We start from the raw sequence: 15180 nt of genomic DNA, 5'->3' as shown, positions 1-15180 counted from the left end.
AGTGGTGCCTTAATGATGATCCTATTATCACATTTGTCATTGAAAATGTCCTTTCATGAACTCAAGTTAGTTTTATTCTTTAAACTTTAGAGCCGGTTTGGTTTAGTGGTTAAGACACCAGGCTAGAAAGTGGAAGATCATGAGTTCAAGTCACACCTTAGCCATGAAAGCCAACAGGGTGACTTGAGGCCAGTCAGTCTCTCTCAGCCCAACGCATCACACAGGGTTGGTGTTGTGGGGAAAATAGGAGGAGGAAGTTACAGGGGACATGTTTGCTGTCTTGAGTTATTTGTAAAAATAATAAAGGCAGAATACAAATAAATAAAATAAATAGTAACAATAACTAAATCCCTGACCAAAGGAATAATCAAAAGAATCCCACAAAATGGTAAGGTAATGGAGAAACCTAATGAATCTAAAAATGTCATCTTTGGAGCTCTCTGGTTTCTTGCTTTCTTTGCTAAAGACCACTATCCCAAGAAATACGATAAGTAAAATAAATGTTAAAACTTAGTTTACTATATGTAAATTGTTTCATTGGGCGTTGTGTATTACAGCATTTGCAAAGTCACTCAAGAGAGGATTGTCTTGGAAAGAACATTGCAGCCCATGGCACAGAAGTTGTTAGCTTCACAATTTTATAGGATTATGAGATAAGCAAAAATAGCCTTAGAGAGAAAATGGAGGTGTTTCTTGGTGTTATTTTTGATCCATTCATGTAATATGCTCAGTTTCTATTATGAGAGGTCTATCTAAAATATCCCCCAAAAGTGAACTTAGGTTTTCCTGAGCAACAACAGTAATTATTCAGTTTCAGTCTAATTTCCCAAGATCTGTAATGTTGGTTAGGGCAGGCTGAAAGAATTTTATCTAATTTTCATTTCTAAGATTTACCACATTTAGTGTGGGTGCAAAAATACCAGATTGTCTGCTTCAGTATTCTGTCATTTGATTGCAAAAGCAAGGAGAAAATAGCAGACACTATTCTACTGAGAAAAAAAATCATTGAGAAGAGTTCATAATGAAAATATAATTTCTACTGTTACATTAGCCTAATCTAGTTAAAGCGAGGAATATATGAAGCAATCTGTATCTGATCTGTGTATTTAATTATGTGTCTTTTTCATCGTATACCTTTATTGGAGCATTTTTCAGAAAAGATAGACAATAAGAGTAAACCCAAGTAAGAGTTCAATATTTGGGCCTACATTGTGGTAATGGATCCTGGGAGCATTTACAGGGCCACAGTAATGAGTGTTCATGGTATCTGGTGGATAAAATCACTCACATCACTCACATCAAACTTGACAGACTGATGTCAGTCCCTCTACAGTAGTCCTCAAGTTACAGTGATAATTAAGACTGGAATTTCTGTTGCTAAGCAATGTAATCATAAAGCATGATGTCACATGACCAAATTATTTTGGAAAATGAAAGAACTCTTATGAATTCCAGAGGGGTTTAGCAGAGAGGTTTATTTGCGCAGGTTCAGAAGCATAATGGAGATAGGCAATTCTGAACAAGGAGGGCGGGATTAGACTTCAGTTTTATACTATCCTTCTTTCAGGAACAAAGGGACTACACATGGAAATACACATTGTAATACATTTGGATCGTTTCTCATGGGCATACAAGGGAAGGTTTTGCTACATACAAAGTATCTATGTGCAATGCGCATTTGGTTAGCCACATATTACTGACACAGAACTTTCCCAGTGAATTTTCCCAGTGATTATGCATTACATCATTATTCTAGCAATTATGCAGACAAATCATTATTCTAATAATTGTTCATTTTACTACATTAATATCACTTAGTGATGAGAATCCTGACAGTCTCTGCTGTACTTCCAGGACTGTTAAACAGAAAGAGATGGGAGCCCCAAGTAAACAATTTGGGAGGTAAAAGCTTGAGTGGATTTCTGCAGGAACCAGCCGAAAAATGGTAAGAGATGAAAATAATGGAAGCATAAGTAATTATTCTGTTGTTTAACTTTTGTATTTCATTACGTAATGTGCTAGAAAGTTGGATAGTTAGTCAGAGATTTGTTTAGATTTTAATATTGATGACATTTGGATTGGATTCACAACTAATTTGTCTGAAGAACTATTCCATTAATTAAAAATAATGTTCTATTTTATTCACACACACTAGATACTCTCATTTGTAGCTGGCATAATAGTTAACACAATTTCCTGGTCTTTAACTTCAGGCTATCAATAAAAATCACTTTTTTTCTTTTCCACAATAACAAACAAGATTGAGGCTAACATCTTTTGGAACTGCTTTAGGCAAGGTAGAAGGAAAGGAATTAAAGCAGTTGTCAAAATCAACACAGAATTTCAATATGGAAAGAAATCAATAAAAGTATATATGCTTGATATTAAGGGGAAAATATTTAATCCTTACACACATAACTTTATTTTCATTTTAAATATTACCTTTTTTTCTCCACCAAAGAGAATCCGGATTAAAAGACTCCTCAGAAATGCTAATAGAGACATCTGCAGCTAGTCACAGTGACGGAAAACAGTGACACAAATGATGACATTGCTATCAGGTGCAGGTAACTAGGAACAGGAATTGAGTTCAAAGCATTAAAAGTTTATTACATGTAACCTATAGACAAGGATCTGAACTACTAAACTTCAGATAGGAAGGCGGTGCAGAGAGTGGTGAGGATGGCTGAAAAGGTTATTGGCAGTTCACTCCCTTCTATCCAGGACATAGTACATAAGTGTTGCTTGAGTAGGGTCCGCAGGATTGTCTGGGACCTACACATCCTCTTCACAACCTGTTTTCTTTGTTACCTTCTGGGAGGAGGCTTCATGGTATCTGAAGCATAACATCCAGATTCAGTCACAGTCTTGTTCCATACAGTATTAACCATGTGAACTCCAAAGCTTTCTCCTTCCATTATGTATTCAAGATGGACAATGATTAATATTTATATGTTACTTATATGTAAGGGTGTAGGTCTATACATATAAATTTAATAAATAAATAAATAAATATGTTGTATGTACTGTGCTTAAATGTGTGTTATGTACACTTTGAGAGCAAGCAACTAAATTTCATTTTTAATGTGTGTCATTGTGCCCACAGTAAAAAAATGACAATAAAGGTTATCTATCTATCTATCTATCTATCTATCTATCTATCTATCTATCTATCTATCTATCTATCTATCTATCTATCTATCTATCTATCTATCTATCATCTATCTACTAATAGTCAAGCCAAATTGGTGCTAGATGATGGTCAACAGAATTCACGGGGGATGGACGTTGCTCTTTTGTGGGAGTGTAGTGATTCCAAACTGCTAACATGTTTGACCCTGCCCTCGGGCTCAGCATACCCACCTCCTACAATTGCAACACAAATACTGACCTTTGAAATTTGTATCATAATGTCAGACTCAAGTATATAAGTTGTAGGGATTGTGTTGTGATATCATGATGCATATTTCTCATTTGCCATTTTGCAGATTGACAAAACCTCTGGACTGTGTCCAAAATTGCTTGGCAGGAACTCTTCAGGTGTAGATAAATAAATATCACCTTCTTATTTCTGTATTTCTATCTTCAATCACCCCCCTGCTTACTGCAGGCCTGCCTTTACATTCTGGTCACAATCAAAGTACAAGAGCTCTGAAATTTGTATTTGCTGTTTCCCATTATGCTCACAGAGTTGATGCATGAACTCCAACCAGGTAAAAGCCTGAACTGCACGAACATAAGAAATGTCTTTTGGGGTTTTCCTAGCTTTTTGCCTCCTCCGAATTCAGTGCTAATATTCGGAATGCTTCTTTGCAAATAGCAGCTTTCCCAAGGTCTGTTTAAACACATGTTTCCAGATTGCTTTATGCATACCTGAAACCATGCTTTCCTTCCCACTGGGCTTTTACACATTCATTACAGCCTGCTAATGCACTTTCTTCAGCCTAAGGGAAATGCTGCACTGCAAAGGATAAGCAGAGGCCAAGAAGAATAGTTCTGTTTGTTTCCTTATCTCTCCCTTGTCCCTTTCTATTCCGAAGCAGGGAATGACCCCAAAATAATGATTGCATCCAAGGACCTCATCGTGAACAACACTTCAGTAGCCTTTGGTTTCATGTCAGGGCTCAAGCAAGGAGTGTATAATGGCTGGGTGGGATGCATCTGAAAAGGAAGAAAAGGAATTGTTCTACACCAGCTGAATTTCTTAAGAGTGCAGTAATAACTATAATTAAAACAGAAAATGGGCAGGGAGGGGAGTGAGGAGATGTTTCCAACTGCAGCAATTTTGTGCAAAATGCACTGCAATTATCTTTCTATTCCTAGCCCACTTGAAGAGAAAGCCATTTCTTCTCCCTCCTCTTCCTCCTCCTCTTCCTCCCCCCTCCTTGTTGCTCTCACACTGCACTTTTTGATGATGGCAGAAGCACCCTCATGTTCAGAAGGCAGAGTTGCTATGGAAGGTTTGATATTAATTGCTCAGAACATTGTTACTCTGAGCACAGAGCAGCATGACTGACAAATTTGGCTTGGGAAAGATGTTAGCAATTTTCTGTTGCATTGGTGATTATGGGAAGGAACATTACAGTACTCATTTAAGAAGTGTCTTATTGTTGTGAAAGTGATTTAAAATAAACCCTACAGTTTTTTTTTTAAATTAATCTATTTTTATGGTAATAGGATGATGCTCAAATAGATTATTTTCCTTTCCAGTGCTGGCCCCAATTCCTCTTTTCAAAAATTGAACTGGTGTTTTAGGATGTCTTGAGTTGTTTGACTGAGGTGTCAAAATGAAGCATCTTGTTAGTTTAATTGCCAGGGGCTAAAAATATAATATACTAGCATGACAGGTAGGACATAGTATTTTTGGCTTTGTGGTGTGCAATGTTGATGAATTCTAAGCTCTTTGGAAAGATTTGTAGTTCAAAGGCTATAGTTCACATGCAGAAGTTCCAGATGGAGTCTGTATCACCATCTCTAAAAATATTTTAGGTAGAAAAATTGACAAAAATCTTTGTTGTCAGTTAGAGGAGAGAAGAGGAGGAAGAAAGGTACCCATGCAGGTACTCATATATAGTATTACAAACTTCAGCATTTTCAGCCAAAGGTGAATGGTGCTCCTGATTTAGTTTGATAACATCAAGAATAAAGAAGAATGGCTTAAGTAAACAAAATTCAATATTAGAAAGATAGTCTAGACAGTCTAACCTTAAGAGAATAATAGAATAACAGAGTTGGATGGGACCTTGAAGGTCTTCTAGTCCAACCTCCATTGTTGGAGCACCCACAACTTCTGGAAGCAAGGAGTTCCACTGGTTAATTGTTCTAACTGTCAGGAAATTTCTCCTTAGTTCTAGGTTGCTTCTCTCCTTGATTAGTTTCTATCCATTGCTTCTTGTCCTGCCTTCAGGTGCTTTGTGGCAGCCCCTGAGATATTGAAACACTGCTATCATGTCACCCCTCGTCTTTCTCTTCATTAAACTAGATATACCCAATTCCTGCAACCATTCTTTCTATGTTTTAGTCTCCAGTACCATAATCATCTTTATTGCTCTTCTCATTTAATATGTGCAGGCCGAGTCTTGACTGTATATACATTATATCCCATAACAGGAGTCCTCAACCCCTGGGTTGTGGCCTACTACCAGGCCTTGAGCCATTCAGAACCGGGCCACTGACACAGAACCATCTTCTCTCCCACCCACCCACCTGCCGGTCCACAAAGCCAAAAATGTTTGGGAACTCTGTCCTACAAGAATTCACTGTTACATAAGATTACCAGTTACCTGAACAGGCAAAGGAGGATATGGTTACCAAATATCTGATATGGTAATCTGATACCTGGGCAGGCAAAGGAGGATACTCTTAAAATAGATTGTGAAACTAAAAGGACAAAGAATAATATGAGCATTGTTATAATTTTTAACAAATTTTATTTTAATAGGGTGGTTAAGGACATGACTAAATGTCATCTACTGGATTGATTTAATCCATTTTGTAGCTAAAAATGAAAATATGGGGATAATAGTTTATGAACTCTACAGTCCAATGATTTGTGAGCTAAAGATATACCTGCTGGTGAGTGAAACGTGTGGACTAATATTTCTGGTTTTCCTTTTGGCAAATTGAGTATACAGGATTTAGTCAAGGTTAGTCAAGTCCTATATATTATATATTTTTGCTGAGCAATGGCTGAAGCATGTTCTGAACACACAGCAATTATCCACTTGCTACCGGTGAGGGGTGTGCATATGTCCCTATCCCACTTTATTGCTTTATCCAATCCCCCCAATCATTTGAAATGCTAAATTGTACTTTAGAGGGCCTTCCTCCACATATGGGTTTCTGAGCAATTGTCGGATGCCTTGCCCTATATTTGAAAAAAAGAAAACTCTGCCATATGTGATAGAACATATATGGCCAGTAAAGCTCTTGGCTTTTGAAGTCAGGCCAAGAAAACATTTCTTATATTAACTGACATTTATTCTTTACAGTAATAGTGTCACAATACTTTGATATCATCAATCATCAATGCCTTTAGGTGCATCAGTTCTCATTTGGATCCAAATTGTCTTCTTTTTCTTTCTGCTACATTATTTACTTTACTATAAATCCTATTTTACCTGTATTGCATTATTTCAAGATAAAAAAGGCACCAACATATTCCAGTTATGCTTTATTTTCTTTCCAACAATTTTGCTATATGGTTCAATAGTTTAATAATCCAGATTTTTCTAGATTTTAAGACTCTGAACTAACCAATATAACCAGTATTTTAACTCTTCTACATTTGTCTTTCCTCTGTGTATGAGTTAATTCTCAATCCAGCTATAGTTGCAATGACTGCATGCATTTGCTTCACCAATTGGGTTAATAAAACATATCATCTTCCATGATTTATGACCAAACTAATAATGAAATGATTTAACTGTACCTTTAATTCACAGATATATTTTGTGTAACTTTACACCTGATCAGTACTGAATCCAGTGTCAAAGACTTTGTAGTTGTTATTGCACTTAATAATTCAAAACGGTGGGATAGAACTGATGTCAAAATAGTCACAATACTCAAAATATTGCAGTGCTTCAAGTCAATATATCGAGATGGTCCTAAAAGTCATGGTTTAATTAAAGACTTAACTGCCATTTTTTTTTCTACCTCCATAAATATTGGATGCTTCTGATAGTAATTTACTCAAGAAAAAATATGGCTTTTGGATATATGTGGAGTAACTTATATGGTTTTTTCAATGACAACTCTTCTAAGATTAAAGAAAATTAGTTGTACATCAAATCAATGAATCAGCTGAAAAGTAACTTCAGCTTTTAAATTCATATTTTGCTACATATTTAAATTCCAAAAACTTATATGGAAAAGAAATGAGTAAGAATACCCAGAAGTTATAGAAATACAGTATTTTACCATGAATTTAGGGATTGGCAGTAGGATATGCAAATATAGATGCATGCATACAAAAGCTTACATACAAAGGTGGCCAGGCCCTATCTTAATAAGAGGTAAATTTCATATATACAGTGGGGTTATTTCCTAGCAATTATGCAAAGGATAGTGTAACTAATACTACATTGAAGTTTCCCCGTCTTCTGAACTGTTGCTGGTAGCGCAGATGATTATAAATGTGCTATATTAGGCATTAAAATAGACTTGTGAAAAGTCCTTCTTTTAAAAGAATACCTCTGCACCATGGCCCAAACTATTTTTAGATGAAATATCATTACAGTTAATAAGAGAAAAATTATTCTTCAGCCCATTGAGGCAAGCACAGGGAAAACCTGGAATTGAGCTGTTCTGAAGATAACAATAGTTTTAAGAAGTTATTCCCTTCTTTTTGGCACAAGACAAGGCTCTGATTAACAATATGATACCTTCAGTAAAAGAATAATTTGGGGAAACTTCAAGAAATAAGAAAATAAATTGTTAAGTTTCTCTTTTCCTTTAGTTCTCTTTCTTTTGTAACAGCAATAGTGATGAAGTGCTCCACAGCTGCCTCGTACATTTATCTACTAGCTATGGTATTATTAGAATATCATAATAAGCAGTGATATTTTTCTCCTGTTTGAAGAGAAAAAAAACCCAAATGTATCTTTTCCTGTGAGACTATGGCAATCATATACAGAAGAAAAATAGAAATGCATTCTGTGAATTGAAAAACTCCAATATATATGCTAAAATCAATTGCTTATTAAGAGTTCAGTCTATCTTTGTTCACATCTGGGAATCGTTCATGGAAATTTCAAATACATTTTTATGGCCTTTAATAGAAACACGTTTAAGATATTACTTTTGCATCTTTCTTTTCCCTCTTAGTTTTTGTCATTTTTTATTCACTTATAGGAGGCTGAAGGCACTTACAAATTAGCTTATCTGTCAAACCTCTTTTTCTGCTGACTCTCAGATATGATTAGTGTATTGGTGAATGGCTACTGTGCAGAGATATGTCTGATTGATAATATTGGGCCAATACAAATGTGAGTGTTGTTTTCTCAGTCTTGTTTGTCAGTCTTCTTTGGTTGTTTTGTTCTGGACCTTTGTCAGTTCCAAATTATCTGTGATGGATGGAAACACTCTGAAAGGATAAATGGTTATCATTTAACTGTGAGATTTGATAGGCCCATTAACCTGGCTGTGAGATAAGATTGAAGAAGAATGTTTTGCATCAGATACGTTCAAGGTAGCAAATAAATTAACTTCAATGTTAGAAAACAAATGATGTCTTAGAATTATTATTGTCTTATATGATGATACATATTTAACCAAATTAAAATGTCTACAGTTAACTATTTTCCATTAAACAAAGGTGATTAACAGAATAATAGAGTTGGAAGTGACCTTGGAGGTCATATAGTCCAACCCCCTGCTCAGGCAGAAAACCCTATACCATTTCAGACAAATGGCTGTCCAGTCTCTTTTTAAAAACTTCCAGTGTTGGAGCATTCACAGCTTCTGGAGGAAGGTTGTTCCACTGGTTAATTGTTCTTACTGTCAGGAAGTTTCTCCTTAGTTCTAGGTTGTTTCTCTCCTTGATTAGTTTCCATCCGTTGCTTCTTGTCCTGCCTTCAGATATTGGAACACTGCTATCATGTCACCCTTCGTCCTTCTCTTCATTAAACTAGACATACCCAATTAATTAGTTCTGTGACAGCACAGTATCTCTCTATGCATAAGAATGAATCATTGTAATTAATGGGATTTCCAGGTAAATGGAAGTCTAACCTGTAATCCTGATATATTCACTGGAAGTCTCCCAAGCAGATACTAACTAGACCAATCCTATTTACTGAGCTTCTGAATCTAGAGAAAGCTGGCACGTCTTAATTAATTCAGTTTTAATCCATGTAGTATTCTGAGTGTCTTAAGAAACATGGCCCATTAACATTTGGAAAGTACCACTTTGGAGAAGGACTGACTATATAAAAAATACATTATCTAAGAATATATTTTTGAAATATAAATTTCATATCACTGAGTACTCCTGTCAATTGATTAATGATTTCAACCTTATTTTTTAATTATACAGTTGTAATTTTGGAAATATAGTGTAATTATTTCTCATTGTTCTTGCTACTTAATTAGTGTTTTGCTGATTAAAAAATTAAAGATGAGAATTCTGGGAAAGCTTGGAATCTTTTATATATATAAATTGGATTCTGAAATGATATGCTAAATGAAGTGATAGCTCATTCATATTTAAATATATATTCATTGTTGAATAATTTTAATAAACATTTGCTACTTAGCTACAATGATTTCAAAATAAAAAGGCATAACTTTTACATTAATGCATGTATTTTTATTTCCAAAACCAATGTAATAGTTCTTAACCTGTAATAGGTTTTTCTCAATTTTCTAGGGAATAAATAATTTTATTCACCAAAGTGACAGAATCTTCCAGCTATTATATATATCATTCTTCTAATGGAATAAAGATAAAAGCAATTATTTAAACTATTGCTGAATTAAAATGCTTATTTATTTATAAAACGAGAACCTAATAAATTAGGAACAAATAATTCAGATAATTCATGTTTGATTGGTATAACCTGATTTGTTTCATAGATAATTTTTTAAAGAATTTCCAAGTAACTTTTCCTTTATAAGGACTTCCCCAACATCAAGCTACAAGTAAGAATTTGTAAGTGAAGAAATTTTTAATGGAAATAAAGGTAATGATTTTTAAAAATAAGCATGGAAGGAAATTTGGCTACTATCAGCTCAATTTAATATGGATACATTAAAAGTATTTTAGTTTTTAATAATTAGTTTAGAATATTGGACAACAGGGATATATACAACATAGAGTATAAAAAATATTTGTGGTTTTTTTTTTCAGCCTTTACCTAATAAGAATATCCCAAGAATATTCTTGCTTGTGGGGTATGCAAAGACTTCTGTGTCATTGATTTTTTAATTGTTTACTTTAGCTGTTTTAATTGTTGTTAATTTTAGGTTGTACACCAAAGTCTCAACATCTTTTTTATATTGTGGTGCCCTGAACTGGATGCAGTATTCTAAGTGTGGCCTTACTAAGGCTTTGTACTTAGTACTTTGTACTTCTAGCAGTACTAGAAACTTCACATGATCTTGATTCTATCCCTCTATTAAAACATATTAATACTATTACTATTAAATACTCTATTACCCTCTATTAATATTTGAATGGATAAGACTCTAAATTCAGTTTTTATTTGCTTGTGAAATACCAAGAACTGGACCACATTGCCTGATTAATGAAAGATGTGGGTGGATTTTATTTGACTTTTAATAGTGCAATAGAGTAATCTCAAGTGTTTTTGGCTTCCAACTCCTCTGGAATTTAAGTACTATCAAAATGCAAACCAATGAGGCGCAATGAAATGTTCAATATTATTAAAAGGAGAATCAAAAACATGCAGCCACATATTGCTCTTGCAAAAATCATAAGGATACAGATTATAACATTTGTTTGAATGTAATATGCTGGGGGTAGTGGAATATAATGGAATAAATAGCAAATAGACAAAAGAAAAAATATTTTATCTGATGACATGGACAAAATTCTGATCTAGTTCATTTGCAAATTATATGATTCTATTCAAGTGAAACATTTTAAACTATCATTGATTTTAGTGTGAGAGCGAAAAAAATAGACTCTAGTTTCCCATTGATTTCAACTGAGCTTCTAAAACTTACACTGGAAAGGCTTTTATATAATTAATGTTAATTTCCAGCTGAATTATAACAAGGGAATATAAAATACCAGTATTTCAGATGTTAATATTAAATTATTAACATTATCATCTTCCTCAGAGAATCTACATTTGTCTTAATGTAGATGGTGTAATATCTTATAATCTATTAATATAACAATACTTCATAGTTAATTATATTATATTAAAAATTGATGAATTACTTATGGTGAAAGTATCTCCTTCTTTGACAAAACATCCTGGAGTCTTATTATTAATCACATACACAGTCATGCTCATTTTTCATATTGACCACAGCTTATTATAGAGAATAGAGTGCTATTCTTCTTAATTTACATAGCATAATTTATTTTACCATACTGATAATTGCTTAAACAATACACAATTTTGATCATAGATGTTGCTACTCTGAAAGTTTAAATATTAATATTCATCTCAGATCTCTTTTAAATATTATTTTTGATAAATGCTGAAAAGGGATGATAATTTCCAGTTTCAAAATAAAATTCAGTATTTGTGGTTGTGGTGTTAGGGATGGTGTATAACAATTAAGCTTCTTACTCTCCTCTTTTTCTCAACTAATTGATCACCTTAAGTAGCCTTCCCTCTACCTTACTCATGCCTTTTAAAACTTTTTAAAATATATTTTACCTTATGTATAGCCTATTGAACACTTGTTACTGAGTGAGTAATAAATGAGATAAATAAAAACTGAAAGACAAAAATAATTCAGCTTTGAATGAGCTAACATTTGTATATTTTTCCATTGAAATATATTCCCTGCTCAGCACTGAGAGGCCTACTTGTTACACTCTTTATTGGTACACATTACATTATTTCTGTGCAAATGTAACAGTAGGTGTATATATTATACAACCCATGGAAACGGAGGGAGAAAGGATATGAGGCCAATATAAATTATGTCCAAGTACACGTTTCGCCTTGCATGCTTGAAGTAAGCCATTGTGCACAGAATCCTGAAACAAAATGATCCTGATGTTTAGTCATTCCTGTATTACTAATTGAATTATTATCTTTTCTTAGGGCAATTTGTTTTCCACTGCACGGAAATAGCTATGCCTCTGGGTTCCCTGTATGAATTAACATTCAGCTACAAGGTCTGCAAACATCTGGGCTGTGGATTTCTTTTTTAGTTTTTTTTTTTTTAGAATTGTTCAGCACACACTCTTCATAAATATTTAACAAGTGAAGCAATTAAAGAATAATATGATTTGTCAGCTGTGATATTTAACAAAGGTGAATTGCATGTCTGGTTATCTAATTACTCCTCCCATAGGGTGTGTCCCTGATCTTTAATCTCTTACAAAGTTAGATCACTGTCCTTTAGAAACAGATTCCCAAATTGTTTTTAGAGAGATAGTTTCAATTTCAACAGTTTCAATTGATCAAAGCCAGGTGGAGGCAGAGTTAATATCTATCGACTTAACTTGTGATAACTGTAGCATGTGAAAGGTTGCAACTTGGAATGTGAGAGACCTATGTGGTAAAGAATGAATTAAGTGAAATGAAAGAAAAATGGATATATTGTATGGCTGCGAAGGTAAGAGAAATAGGAAGTATGTAATACATCTGAATGAAGATAGCTTATTCTGGCAGAGGGGAGTTGATGAATAAATGTAGGAAAACAAAGAATGTACATTTAATTATGAATTCAAGGGCTAAAGTGTTTGAGAGAAAGTATGACTTAGTGTCAATCAGGCTGTTGTGGATGCATATGAGAGTAAGAATCCATATAGTAATAACAGCATTTCCCCAGATATCTAGATGGGGAATATACCGTGTTTCCCTGAAAGTAAGACCTACCCAGAAAATAAGTCCTAGCTTGATTTTTGGGGATGGGCCTAATATAAGCCTACCCCAAAAATAAGCCCTAGTTTTGGGGTGAGATGCATGCCTAAAAACCAAGCTAGGGCAGGGGTGGTGAGTGGAGCTTCCCCACGCACCCCACACCCACTTACTGTTGCTTCTCATCAGCCCACTTCTTCTGTGGTGCCCCCCCCCTCCTGGCCTGCATTTCACTGTCAGAGGCCTTCAAGGAAAGGCCTCTGCAGCCGAGAACTGAGTTGTGGATTCAATCCATAGCTCAGTTCTCAGCTGCAGAGGCCTTTCTGGAAGGCCTCTGACAGCGAAATGCAGGCTGGGGGATGCCACACACATCAATCTGGGGTTCCATTCTCAGCTGCAGAAGCATTTCCTTCAGACACAGAAAAAGTGGGCCAGTTGGGCGGGGCTGTTGGTGCCGCTGCCGCAAGGTGAAACCATGAAAAAGAAACCCCTCCAAATAAGACTTAGTGCTTCTTTTGGAGGCAAAAAAAAAAAAAAGGACCAGGTCTTATTTTTGGGGAAACACGGTAGAACTGATCTTGGGGGAAGAAGGAGTGAGTTGTTAAAGGAGGACTAGTAAGGGAGATTTTATAAGGAGAGAAACCTGAGAAAGAAATTCAAAATAACCTCTCATTTATTTGGGTTTAGAATAAGATAGGGCAATGGGAATTTGGACAGGCTTTCATCAGCCATTTGAGGGAGACCAAGTCAAGAAAAGGCATAGGACAGATTCCAAAAATGCTTTTTATTGTAGTAAAATAGAACACCAGAATCCTGAAAGCACACCTCTTAACCATGCTTCTGGCACTATCATCCCTCATTTCTCCCACTCCTGCTTGCTTTTACAGCTGCATTGGACAACCATCTTTTCTCTGGGTTGTCTGCTATTACATGTTTCAAATTGGCAGATTATTGGTTTTCCTTGTGGGAGGCTGCTGGTGAAGATAGATACTGAGAGCGTTTTCTATAGTATTGTCCATGGAGATTCTCAGTCGTCCAAGTCATGGTTGTCCCAAAGGTGCTTTCTTTCAAAAGGCAACTGGACTTTCTTGTTAAAACCAAGAAAGTTCAGTTGCCTTTTGAAAGAAAGCTCCTTTGGGATTTTTTTACAGTATTGTGAAATTGACTAGAACATATTCAACTTCTTTGATAAATTCTTGTTTATTAAATTTTAGAGAGAATTATTAAAGCTAACAGATATTTTTGGATTCTTAGAGCCATAAATTACTTTCTTGCCAACCATCATTACTGAAGGAAAAGTTAACTAGAGCCTAGAGTTGTAATTTTTTTTCCCATTCAAAAGAGATCCATGGATCGCAGATTAAGAATTCCCCTTTACATGAAAACTGCACCAGTGATTTATTAAAGCTGAGCTATGAACTTTCAGTCCTAGAAATGGATGTCTTGCTCCCAGCAACCCTAGAGGCATATTGTTCTCAATGGTTTGAGCAAGGAAGCTAAACCACAGGAATAAGCCAATAACCATCCTCTCATGTACTATGGATGAGGGTTTGCCTCTTTTGGAATCATTAGCAGTATACTGAAGTAACAGACCCAGCTAGTCGCAGTTTTGATTGACAGCTTTTGATGGGAAGTGAGAACTGCCCAGAAAATATCTCTCAAGTCAATATGAAGAGTACCCAAGGCTGATTAGGTTAGATAGGTACCTGAGGAGAAAGTCCCACAACACATACCGTACCTCTTTCCTGGCAATAAATATAAATGAGAATTAATTTTTAAAATCAATTTGTTCCCTATTCACAATAGCCAAATTCAGTTGCCTGAGGCAGCTGCTTTACTCTGGCTCACAGCAGGGCTGGTTGATTCCAATGGGAAAACTGCCACAGACTGAATAGTGCACAGAGGCCCATTGTCCTATGTTCCTTTCTGTCATCTAATTTGCTGCTTAAATCTCTTCTAATGGCTCAGCTGATACTTTGAAGTTATGCAGCCCTCAGCAAAAGACCAAATGTCTCCCCAACCATAGTATGGAGCCTGGTTAGAAATGGATAAATACTTTACTATTATAGTTTCTTTGCCCAAAACTATCTTTCTTTCTTTCTTTCTTTCTTTCTTTCTTTCTTTCTTTCTTTCTTTCTTTCTTTCTTTCTTTCTTTCTTTCTTTCTT

Source organism: Protobothrops mucrosquamatus, unplaced genomic scaffold (assembly GCF_001527695.2).
Source record: "Protobothrops mucrosquamatus isolate PMUCROS unplaced genomic scaffold, P.Mucros_1.0 scaffold678, whole genome shotgun sequence".
NCBI lineage: Eukaryota > Metazoa > Chordata > Lepidosauria > Squamata > Viperidae > Protobothrops > Protobothrops mucrosquamatus.
Note: the sequence above shows the minus strand (reverse complement) of the source record.